Here is an 11358-nt window from a genome sequence, read left to right as displayed (position 1 = left end):
GTCCCGTCAAATGTACTCCAACAGAAGTTTTGTGACTTATCATATACTTTGAATGTAGGTTTGTAAACCAAATGTGTGTTTCTATATCTTCGACCTTTTGTTTCATCATTCACGGAAAACGAAGATTTAACGTTTAGTATTAATGTGAAAAAATACACACTGAAAAGTATGTTGAACTATATCAGTGCTTAAAAGTCACCATGGAATACAACTATATTTGGATGTCAGATAGCATGAGCAAAACTAATCGAACATGTTTTACCTTGAAAGAACGTCTAAAATATTGTAAGCAACCGAACGATATGTGAAGTTCGAAGTTTTTCGAAGACGTCCCGTGATGAATTGTAACATAAGAGTGTTGCAGTAAAACATTACTTCGTGATACTTCCAAAAAATCACCAAAATGTTCAGTTATGACGGCATTTACTTTTTAAGGTTTTCACGTTTTTCTATTGTACACATGGCAAGCTGGTTTTCACATGAACCACGAACCGACATGGTACATTCTCCCAAACACCGGGGATTGCTTCTACAAAGCAATCTTAACGCTACATTTACTGAGAGGTCAGCGTGAGAGGGTTAAAGACTCATACAACAAGAATCTTGTTGAATGAGGTCCACCTGGGGTCACCTATTCTCTAGCTTCTCTGTTTGTTCAGTAATTATCTTAAACCATACCGGAGGTATAAGTTATTATATTCTAATCATGATTGTTTATGATGCTCACGACAATAACATACTACCACGGCGTCCATGTGTTTTCGCTCACTTACTTGATTGTTATAAGGGCTGACGGGTTAATATTGATATGTTCACCAGAATAAAATATCTACAAGAAGATATGACCATACCGCATCATGGCTATTTCTGTCTATACAGGTATTTGCATAATCTATTTATTATGTATCTGTCACTCTAATGAGATGACGGTGCTGCTTGGATTCCCTCAGCCAAAGAAGGTTGTTTGCATCAATGTTTGTCAGATGTTAATTGTTTGTTTCAACAGTCGGCAGATGTCAAGTTTTCCAATCACGGTGTATCGGTAGGGGGCTTTTGTTTGGTGTGAGGATCCACAGTTGACATAGTAGTCAGTCAATAACATGTCAAACATAACATGTTGACAACACACACACACGTTATATGAGAACCATCACAAATGTGTGGACAGATCTGAAACCGACACGACTCTTGCAACTGTTGAAATCGATTGTTGGTGAAATAGACATCGTATTGTCGATTTCAAGTAACGCGACGGCGAGGAACGTGTTCGATTAACAGGTGTTATCCAGGTGGGCTGCAAAAAGGGCAATTATTTACACCGGCTGAGAGCTTTTGTTTGATAATGCGATAGGTAAATTATATCATGTGTAGGGATCAATGCTACCCAATTTGTAGACATGTAAGTAATGGCAGACAGTCATACCCTCAAGGTTTCAACTGGTTTCACGGTTGCGTCACTAGGACATGCGCAATGAGAATCTTATGAACACAACTGGGAATACAAGAATTCTTCCATGTTGACGGAGAACATAAAGAAGAAGCTATATATTAACCGTTTCAAAAGGAGATATCTATGAGTGAGTGAGTCAGTGATGGTGGCCTGTTAATGATATAGGCTAGACAAGTCAGAACAACGGTAGAGTCTGTTTACGAGCCATACACAGAAAGTCATGTTTATCGTTATTAATGCTATTGATGCGACAAGTAACGATATATTGCCATACAGTGGCGACAATGTTTTCAGTTTCCTGGTATCTCCTCTGCTTGCTGACAGTTTGACAAGTTGACAGTTTGGTTTAATGCAGGTAAAAGGTGTTATTGAAAAGGAATGATGTGATGTCTGTTACGAGTATGTTTTTTCTGTATATTTTTGTTATTAATTAAGTCATTATTATTACTGGGTCACAACATTTAGTATTTTGAATATTAAAGATGATGGGTCACATTTCGTTTTAATAGCTGGTCAACACTTTTATAATTCTTATTTTCCGGAATTTATCTGCTCCTAGTTTTCGATGTGACTTCCGGGAAACTTATTCGAGGGCATTCTACAGTGTTGACGATGTTCGTTTGTGCCCGAAATTTCGGGAAACGGCTAAATATATATAGAGAGAGGCTGGTTGCCGTGCGGAGGGTGACACTCACACTCATTCACATCACTCCAAGGCTTGAAAACCCGTTAACACCTGACCTACATTATCTACTGTCACACCGATCGCTGTGTTGACATTCTGCATAGTTGATTACCTCTCGTACTGAGACTTTGGTGAGTTTGCTATATTGTATTTTATGACCCATTGACTTAGATTTTGTCTCTCTTGAATTGTATTTGTAATCAGCATTGTTATATTGACTTCTGACTTTGTATACCTTGCTCTCGTTGCATATTAATACAGAATCTGAACGTTAACGACTTGTCTCTGTTCTGTTTTGCTGGTTCACAGGGGACATTTAAATTGTTGTCACGGTAAATTCTTAACCGTAACATGTCGCTTAAGATTCATATGGCGGATTTGCCAAAGAATGAGTTGAATGTAGCATACCAAACCAAACGGACTCTAACATATGTAGTTCTTATATGCTAAAATTTTGTACAGTGCCAATGGCCAGCTCATATGCTCAAAGGCGCTTTTGATCGATCATCGACGTCAGTCTCAACGGCACATCGTATCATCAATCTCAGCTCCCTGGGGACCATACAACTCTTGCAGCCACAAGGCGCACATAGTTAATGTGGCTTTCCAACCCTTACGAGGTACCCATTCACAGCTGGCTGGGCTGTGATGTGAAATACAGTGCCCAATAAACATTCGGATAGTTGACTCCAAGTCGGTGATGTAGCTTAGCCGTCCCACTTCTTAGTGCATCATGAATTCGTGCACGAAATGTGGGGGCATGTACTTCGTCTATACGTTTTATATGACATATGGGGGACAATAGTTGAGGACCCACTATTCTCGTTTGTTTTGTTCATGCAATTAACAAACTTGAAGTATCGTGATGACACTCTGCAAGTGTTTCTTTGAAGGATGGTTCCACTACTTAGAACACTAACTTGTACATCAGTGTCCCCGACCAATACTACTGATGATGGATGATGTTAGCCCGGCCTTTATCATTTCATATGTGTCATAACATAACTAATTTATACATAACCTGGAATAACCGAAACAGAAGAAAAGACGTCGGCCTTAAATATTAACCTTTTCTTATTTGCGGTGATTTAGCCCCAATCAACCGTCGGTGTTTATTTTCATTTACAGTTTGTAAGACGAGTGACTGCTTGACATGGAAATGTGGACAAGAAACTTGAAACTGGTACCATGTGAATGACGTGAACAACCGGCACAGAATTTCCAAAAGTCAACAACACATAAGGGGTTACGGGCTGTAAAATATAAATCGGCGTCCTTGCATTTTGGTTAGGAAGTAGAGTATTAGAATCACCGAGACTTGTATTCTGATCAAGAAATCAAACAGAGGACAGAATAAATACAATGCACAAGTTGTTATGTCTCAACCACGATTGTAGTTTGAACTGAAGCAAAATCAGTTACTTCGCAATAGAATATGTGCACCAAAATGAATAAACATAAGACTTCCGACTTGCGACAACCATGCCATTTGTTAACAAATAATATGCCTACATCCAAACACTTGTGTTTGGAATTGTGCACGTGGTGCCATTGTCTGATGTCCTCCTGGAATGCATGCTTATTACAAACTCAGAATCTATAACAGACTAGTAAATCTATAACAGACTAGTAAATCTATAACAGACTAGTGAATCTATAACAGACTAGTAAATCTATAACAGACTAGTAAATCTATAACAGACTAGTGAATCTATAACAGACTAGTGAATCTATAACAGACTAGTGAATCTATAACAGACTAGTGAATCTATAACAGACTAGTAAATCTATAACAGACTAGTAAATCTATACCAGACTAGTAAATCTATACCAGACTAGTGAATCTATAACAGACTAGTAAATCTATAACAGACTAGTAAATCTATAACAGACTAGTAAATCTATACCAGACTAGTAAATCTATACCAGACTAGTAAATCTATACCAGACTAGTGAATCTATAACAGACTAGGGAATCTATAACAGACTAGTAAATCTATAACAGACTAGTAAATCTATACCAGACTAGTAAATCTATACCAGACTAGTAAATCTATACCAGACTAGTGAATCTATAACAGACTAGGGAATCTATAACAGACTAGTAAATCTATAACAGACTAGTAAATCTATAACAGACTAGTGAATCCATACCAGACTAGTGAATCCATACCAGACTAGTGAATCCATACCAGACTAGGGAATCTATAACAGACTAGTAAATCTATAACAGACTTGTGAATCCATACCAGACTAGTGAATCCATACCAGACTAGGGAATCCATACCAGACTAGGGAATCTATAACAGACTAGTAAATCTATAACAGACTAGTAAATCTATAACAGACTAGTGAATCCATACCAGACTAGTGAATCCATACCAGACTAGTGAATCTATAACAGACTAGTGAATCCATACCAGACTAGTGAATCTATAACAGACTAGTGAATCCATACCACACTAGTGAATCCATACCAGACTAGGGAATCTATAACAGACTAGTGAATCCATACCAGACTAGTAAATCTATAACAGACTAGTGAATCCATACCAGACTAGTGAATCCATACCAGACTAGTGAATCTATAACAGACTAGTGAATGCATACCAGACTAGTGAATCTATAACAGACTAGGGAATCTATAACAGACTAGTGAATCCATACCAGACTAGTGAATCCATACCAGACTAGTGAATCTATAACAGACTAGTGAATCCATACCAGACTAGTGAATCTATAACAGACTAGTGAATCTATAACAGACTAGTGAATCCATACCAGACTAGTGAATCCATACCAGACTAGGGAATCTATAACAGACTAGTGAATCCATACCAGACTAGTGAATCTATAACAGACTAGTGAATCCATACCAGACTAGTGAATCCATACCAGACTAGTGAATCTATAACAGACTAGTGAATCCATACCAGACTAGTGAATCTATAACAGACTAGGGAATCTATAACAGACTAGTGAATCCATACCAGACTAGTGAATCCATACCAGACTAGTGAATCCATACCAGACTAGGGAATCTATAACAGACTAGTGAATCCATACTAGACTAGTGAATCCATACCAGACTAGTGAATCCATACCAGACTAGTGAATCCATACCAGACTAGTGAATCTATAACAGACTAGTGAATCCATACCAGACTTGGGAATCTATAACAGACTAGTGAATCCATACCAGACTAGGGAATCTATACCAGACTAGGGAATCTATAACAGACTAGTGAATCCATACCAGACTAGGGAATCTATAACAGACTAGGGAATCTATAACAGACTAGTGAATCCATACCAGACTAGTGAATCCATACCACACTAGGGAGTCTATAACAGACTAGTGAATCCATACCAGACTAGGGAATCTATAACAGACTAGGGAATCTATAACAGACTAGGGAATCCATACCAGACTACTGAATCCATACCAGACTAGTGAATCTATACCAGACTAGTGAATCTATAACAGACTAGTGAATCCATGCCAGACTAGTGAATCCATACCAGACTAGTGAATCTATAACAGACTAGGGAATCTATAACAGACTAGTGAATCCATACCAGACTAGGGAATCTATAACAGACTAGGGAATCTATAACAGACTAGTGAATCTATAAAACACTAGGGAATCTATAACAGACTAGGGAATCCATGCCAGACTAGGGAATCTATAACAGACTAGTGAATCTATAAAACACTAGTGAATCCATACCAGACTAGGGAATCTATAACAGACTAGTGAATCTATAAAACACTAGTGAATCTATGACAGACTAGTGAATCCATACCAGACTAGGGAATCTATAAAACACTAGGGAATCTATAAGAGACTAGTGAATCCATACCAGACTAGTGAATCCATACTAGACTAGGGAATCTATAACAGACTAGGGAATCTATAACAGACTAGTGAATCCATACCAGACTAGGGAATCTATAACAGACTAGGGAATCCATACCAGACTAGTGAATCTATAACAGACTAGTGAATCCATAACACACTAATGAATCTATAACAGACTAGTGAATCTATAACAGACTAGTGAATCTATAAAACACTAGGGAATCTATAACAGACTACTGAATCTGTAAAACACTAGTGAATCTATAACAGACTAGGGAATCTATAAAACACTAGTGAATCTATAACAGACTAGTGAATCCATACCAGACCAGTGAATCTATAACAGACTAGTGAATCTATAAAACACTAATGAATCTATAACAGACTAGTGAATCTATAACAGACTAGTGAATCTATAATTCACTAGTGAATCTATAACAGACTAGCGAATCTATAACAGACTAGTGAATCTATAAAACACTAGTGAATCTATAACAGACTAGTGAATCTATTAAACACTAGTGAATCTATAACAGACTACTGAATCTATAAAACACTAGTGAATCTATAACAGACTAGTGAATCTATAAAACACTAGTGAATCTATAACAGACTAGTGAATCTATAACAGACTAGTGAATCTATAACAGACTAGTGAATCTATAACAGACTAGTGAATCTATAACAGCTGACATTTCTCACGTCAGCAGCACGTTTGGGATGTAACACTTAGACAAATGGTAGGTTTTTCCTTGTATGTCCAGCAATATTCCATCAGTTCAAGCTTTTGCTGCCTGTATCACACAATTGTAGGTATAACTGAGTGTGGTCTTTCTGTGAAAAAAAGGAGCCTCATTGCGCAAAGGGTGATTGGTGGCATTAACAATATGCCAATATTCAAGGCCCACTCACAATTGCTGTTACATGGCACCGTGGTGGACGTGTGGAGGACATACCAGTGCCCACAGTGATGTTCTATGTCGTACCCCCGTGTCATTTTGGATGAACAGTTGATGTGCCTTTGCGCTTGTTCGTAACACATGAATCAGGGGAGTTAAAATTACGCCATTTCAAATGTTAGAAAAAAATGCATTGCGTGGTTGTGAAAAGCAAACAGCCAAGGGCGCAGCTACTTGGATACTACTTGTAAATTAGGCCAAGCTGATGTAGGAAAGCTACGTCCGTTATTCGGTAGGCGTCTTTTTGCTATTGTTGTTCTTCCTTTTGTTCGATTATTACTTATATTTTTATGTCCATTTTCAATATTTTAGCATATTTTTTATGGTTGGGTGAGGATGGTAAGGAGGGTCTGAATGTTCTTGCATGAAACTTAGTATAAGGTCATCGTGGTTTTCCAGTAGGCTGTATCAGCTGATGGCACGTCATGTCCATTAGAGACCACTGACCTATGATTTGTGTTTTTGATAAAGTAAACCGGACGTTCATACATCTGTATGTTTTGTGCAACATTTTCTGTGCTGTTCTGTCAATAAAAAGACTCCAAAAGACATTTGCACTATTTCTGACAACTTGTCTAGAAAAACGTTTAACATAAGCAAATATCTCAATCACGCTGATAAGTGGGTCCTCTGGTCTGTTGTGTGGGATTGTTTGGTACAATACACATCGCAGATGATGATTAAATTGAGCTTTGTACATTTGTGAGATTACTAGCTTCAATGAAATCCTTAGAGTTTTATCTGAGAATCGCATATGGTACTTATCCCTCTTGTCCGCCATAGAGTCCACTTATGGTAATAATCCAGGTGAATACTGTTTGAATGTTCGTCCTCATAAGTCGTTTGATCAACATTCAAGAGGTTTCAAATAGATACTTAGAATACATTTCCATATGTGATGAATCGGTGACAAAAATTGTGTCTAATGCAATTCCCTGTTTTGATCTGTACCATGTGTTCATATGTTGTTCGGGTTTTTTTCCGGTGAACAGTTGACGAGAATTCACATGTGTGTTGACAGTTGACTCCAGTGGAGCAGGATACGCTCGCCGTTCAGCGACAACATACTCGTACCCTCATGACGGCCAGAATCCTACAATCGGACTCCTTCAGTCAGAATCCTACAATCGGACTCCTTCAGTTAGAATCCCACAATCGGACTCCTTCAGTTAGAATCCCACAATCGGACTCCTACAGCCAGACTATTGCAGTTGGAATCCAACAGCCGGAATCCGACAGTCAACAAGTTATGGATGGGTTTTGTCGTTCCTATCTGACAAATGACGGAAGGAAAAAATCAAAACAATGTTTCGCAAGCGAAAGGGAACATCCTGGCATATGTTTGATGCAACGATCAGTCAACTGATTTGACAGAGATGATGCACACAATTGTGACTATTATTTACAAATGTGGTTCTTGATTACTGTTCTTATGTATATACATTGACAGGTTTGGTGTTTCTATTTATCTATACTGTTTTACCGACATGGACATGTTTTGTGTTTGCATTTAGCTATACTTTGTAACAGACGTATATGAGGTTTTGTGTTTTATTTATCAGTTCTGTTTAACAGATGCATATAAATGGACAGGTTTAGTGTTTCTTTTTATCTGTTCTGTTTAACAGTATATGCATGGGCATGTTTTGTGTTTGCATTGATCTGTTCTGTTTAACATATGGACATACAAGCTAAGTGTGCTTGAAAACGATGTAAGAATCTACATCGAAACGTCGCTCAACGTAATAAACAAGAAGTTGTAATCCATAAAGCTGTATGTTTCATTTTTTGACTCACCAACTTCTACAATCCCCATTAAACATGTTTTGTGTTTCTATTTATCTATACTGTTTAACAGATGGACATACGTGGACATGTTTTGTGTTTACATTTTCTATAGTGTTCAACAGATGTATACGAAAGGTCATTATTTGTGTATATATTTATCTGTTCTGTTTAACAGGCGTATATATACATGGGCGGGTTTTGTTTGTTTGTTTGTTTTATACATACTGTTTAAGAGATGTGATGATTTCATAACAATAGATCATTACAGTGGTATACAGGAACAACGATTTTATTATCTCCCAGTGGAGTCAAATAGACATGCACGTAAATATCGATGTCTATCCTCGATTGGACAGAAATATTGCATATTGCATATTGCATATAGCCTTAATATATAGCCATGGAGGTTCGCAAATCGCCTACTCCAGACGAAGAGGGATTGGGGCGCAAATCGCCTACTCCAGACGAAGAGGGATTGGGGCGCAAATCGCCTACTCCAGACGAAGAGGGATTGGGGCGCAAATCGCCTACTCCAGACGAAGAGGGATTGGGGCGCAAATCGAAAATTTCTCAACAAATTATAACTTATCTATATATCGACATCAAACATATTTTCCAAAATTTCAATAACACATTTGATGTCCTTACTGAATGTTGGGGAAATAGAGGACTTGTTTCTTGAATGCCAGCTTTGCAAACCAACCCGCTGGTGAGCTGATTCTAGAACCAAAGTTTCATAAAGAAATGTAAAAGTGATCAAAATGAAAACTTGTCATATAGACGAACTGACAGACAGATAATCGGACAGGTTGGTGACAAGTTGGAGAGTATCAGATTACATCTTTAATACTGATATGCACATTAGCTCTATAGGACCATGCTACATGTAATACAATAACAAAACAATGCATGAACTTCTCATCACGTGTTTAATGCCCGTCCAAATAATTCCACGACGTCAAGATTCAGTGAACATAGCTAATTAGGGGAATTAAAAGTCACATGAAATATGCAAGACTAAGTTGAGGAGAGAAAGAAACTGATGGGGATTTCACATGACTGGCAGGTGTGTATTCTCACATTGATATTTCACATTACCGTACTTCACATACAAACGACCAACCATTCGCAACTGGTGCTCCACTCGTTCTTATTTTTTTTACTGTTCTTATATGTTGTATGTGAAGTGGGGAAAATCCAGTTCTTAAAACGTACCTGAATTTGTAAAGTAATTTAAAATGGAAATCATTTTTGTCATATTGTTTTTGGTTTAAAGACCGATTTGAAAAAGTCTCTTAAATATTCGCTAATCACATTTATCATTATTTTTTCCTGCATCAAGTGGCGAATAGACAGGTCCCACCTTTAATCTCCTCTTCAACTACAGACCTATAGTTTGGAGAAACGTAAAAAAGGATTACAAAGAATGAAATATTCAAAAAGGGCAATTTGCATTGTTGAAATATGCATAGGCTGAATGTAAATCAGTCTCTTCTTTGTTTGGACTGCAGTGTTGTCACGCCACTCTTGTTGACAAGGCTCCAAAGCTCAGAAGGAACTGTTTGTTTAATATTTCAACGCGCATTTAAATGTATTGGTACGACCAGGACGAAGGGAAATGTACAATAATAATTCATGTTAACTATCGTATTAAAAGAGGTCGGATTTAAAGACATGTTTGGGTCACAACGTGCATCGTCGTAACATTGAAAGGAATATACATATCGGTTAATGTGATATATGGTAATTGTGACGTAAAGAAATATGAACTGCAAATCATATTCAGTATCTAAAGAAACACGAATATCCGATCCTATAATACATTTCCCAACAAAATCATCACATACGAATACTAAAGCCACATATTAATAGGATACGTCGCGTTGATTTTATTAATTGAAACATCATCATAAAATTATGATATGCATCGAGCCATGAGCCCTGATAGGAAAACAAGAACAGGTTTGCCGTAATTATAAATGACAACACATAACGTCACAAAAAAGAACAATATCAAACACTTGAACAAACTCGCAACGCCACTTCTTCCACTCGTCATGAAACACGCATATTGACCACAGAGGGTTGTGTTTCAATCAGCCTTGCAAACAGATAACCCGCCGAGATATTTGTCTACACCCTCCACCCTCCTCTCTCTCATAATACCGGCCCACTCACACGAGGTGTGGCGGCACCCGCTTGGCCAGTCTCAGGTAAATCTGAAGGGTTCGCGTGTTGAGATTCGCAGCCCCCCGTCTCTAACAAAGCTGTGCGATGTTGTTCATTTCCTAAAGTTGGCAATTGCCACGGGCCCCAATCACCTCGTCCACAATTCACGCGCACACGTGCTGTTGTATTAATTGACTTTGTCTTCCCTCGCGGCTGGCGCTTCTTCAATTCTATCGTTTTGTCTGTGACATTTTAATTTGTTTGGGTACTATGATGATTTTGGGGTTCACCTACTACAAGATATGGTGCTGAGTTCGTTAGCCAACTCATTAACAATAGCCGACCAAGCAAGCCAGAATATGTGACAAGTTATGTTGCAGAGGGCAGAATCTTTAAGGGTAGTTGTTCTAATCCTTAGATTTGTTCATTTCAGGTTTGATCTAA

Source organism: Haliotis asinina, chromosome 3 (assembly GCF_037392515.1).
Source record: "Haliotis asinina isolate JCU_RB_2024 chromosome 3, JCU_Hal_asi_v2, whole genome shotgun sequence".
NCBI classification, from domain to species: Eukaryota; Metazoa; Mollusca; class Gastropoda; order Lepetellida; family Haliotidae; genus Haliotis; species Haliotis asinina.
Note: the sequence above shows the minus strand (reverse complement) of the source record.